The sequence below is a fragment of the Juglans regia genome, chromosome 10 (genome assembly GCF_001411555.2).
Source record: "Juglans regia cultivar Chandler chromosome 10, Walnut 2.0, whole genome shotgun sequence".
NCBI classification, from domain to species: Eukaryota; Viridiplantae; Streptophyta; class Magnoliopsida; order Fagales; family Juglandaceae; genus Juglans; species Juglans regia.
This window is the reverse complement of record NC_049910.1, coordinates 4,798,667-4,800,755: the sequence shown is the minus strand read 5'-3', so window position 1 is coordinate 4,800,755 and position 2,089 is coordinate 4,798,667. Positions and strand designations below refer to the sequence as shown.

At 35.1% G+C, this 2,089-nt stretch overlaps 1 non-coding gene across 1 annotated transcript; it reads right to left on the bottom strand.

The window, feature by feature from the left end:
* Nucleotides 1-962: 962 nt before the first annotated feature.
* On the bottom strand, nucleotides 963-1,069 carry LOC118349780. Its single transcript, XR_004802695.1, has one exon. It is a non-coding gene; the product is annotated as a small nucleolar RNA R71 (small nucleolar RNA).
* Nucleotides 1,070-2,089: the final 1,020 nt, after the last annotated feature.

The following is a 2,089-nucleotide window of genomic DNA, read 5'->3' as shown; positions in this document are numbered from 1 at the left end:
AATAGTTAAGGGATTTTTATCATCAACTTGAGATAATTGGAATTCTATAACAAAGAAGAATAAATTATGTGGGATTTGTTAGGTAAAATCAAACGCTCTAGATCTATTCTTATTATCTTTAAAATTTTAATTTTAATGCTATTTTCTTCAGCTTAATTTAGATAATCTATTCTTTAAAATTCGTTTTTCCAAATAGTAATTAATTTAGAAAATTTTAATACTCAATAGCCTAATTAATCCCTGTGGGTTCGACATTCGTTTTCTTTAAAATCACTTTATTGCTTGTTACAATTCTGTGCACTTGTAAATATTTTTCAACATAACAAGTTTTTGGCGCCGTTGCCGGGAATTAGTTATTTGTTATTGATATTGATATTGATACAAATTAGATTTTTACTATTTTACATTTTACTTTATTGATTTAAATTAGATCTCGGTATGATTTTTTTTTCAAGAATTATAAGTGCATGTCTTGATCTAAATCATTAGAGCATACACTTTTCGATCCTAAGATTGAAAAAACCTTATATCGGATTAATAAAAAGAAAAAGAAAGAGGTCGCCGCATCTAAATTTAATATGGCCGACCAGGAGCACAAAGCGTTAAGAGACTATGTTATGCTCTCTGTCAATGGGGCAACATCTAGTATAAGGCGACTAGCCATACAAGCCAATAACTTTGAGATCAAGCCGGCCATCATTCAAATGATTCAACAAACTGTCTAGTTTGGGGGCTTGTTACAAGAGGATCCTAATGTCCATATTGCAAATTTCCTAGAAGTTTGTGATACTTTTAAATATAACGGAGTGATAGATGATGCGATTCGATTGAGACTTTTTCCTTTCTCACTTAGGGAAAAAGCAAAAGCTTGGTTGAACTCTTTGCCACTTGGCATCATCACCACCTAGGAGGAGTTGGGACAAAAATTCTTAGCAAAATATTTTTCTCTGGCCAAGACAACGAAGTTAAGGAATGATATTACTACATTCACCCAAATTGAGGGTGAATTATTATATGAGGCATGGGAGAGATAGAAAGATTTATTGTGCAAGTGTCCACATCACGACCTCCCAGCCTGGCTTCAAGTACAAACATTTTACAATGGTTTGGGACACACAAATCGATCTATGGTTGGTGCGGCCACAGGAGGAGCATTAATGAGTATGACCCATGAAGCCGCATATGAACTTCTGGAAGAATTGGCGTCCAACAACTATCAATGATTTGCAGAGAGAGCAATGCCAATAAAGACGGCTAGAGTTTTTGAACTTGATTCTATTACCACATTGGCGGCGCAGATGTCAAATTTATCACAACATATAGTTAAGATGAACATTAATACTATTCAAACTAATGTTGTTTGTGATCATTGCACTTAAAATCATTCAAGTGTAGATTGCCAAGTGGGGAATCCTTTTGCCCAATCTAGTTATGAACAAGCCCATTATGTGTCCAATTTTCAACGTCAAAATAATCCTTATTCAAGCACGTTCAAATCCCGGATGGAGAAATCACCTTAGCTTTTCATGGAGCAATAATCAAGGGTCGGTTAGACCACCTCAATAGTTTCCATAGCAAAAGAAGAAACCGACACTTGAGGATATGTTTATGCAGTATATGCAAAAAACTGATATGGTGATCCAAAATAACTCTGCTTCAATCCGCAATCTTGAGGTACAAATCGGTCAACTCTCAAACATGCTTACCGAGAGGACAACAGGCACTTTACCGAGCAACACTATGATCAAACTGAAAGAACATGTCAAAGTCATAACATTAAGAAGTGGGTGGACATATGACTAGCCACAGACAGTAAATACCGAGCGAGATGTAGAAGCTATAAAAAATGTGGAGTCCGAGAAGAAAGAAACCGAGTACCAGGTGAAAGAAGCAGAGCGGAATGCGACCGACCAGCAAACTGAGAAGACTAAAGATAAAAAAAAGGGTAGCAAAATCCAAGAAATCCGGGGAGTTTATATCTAAAACTTATTCTCTTTCAATTTATGATCCACCAATTTCTTTTCCGCAGAGATTAAGAAAAAATAAGATTGATAATCAATTTTCTAAATTTTTGATTATATTTAAGCAA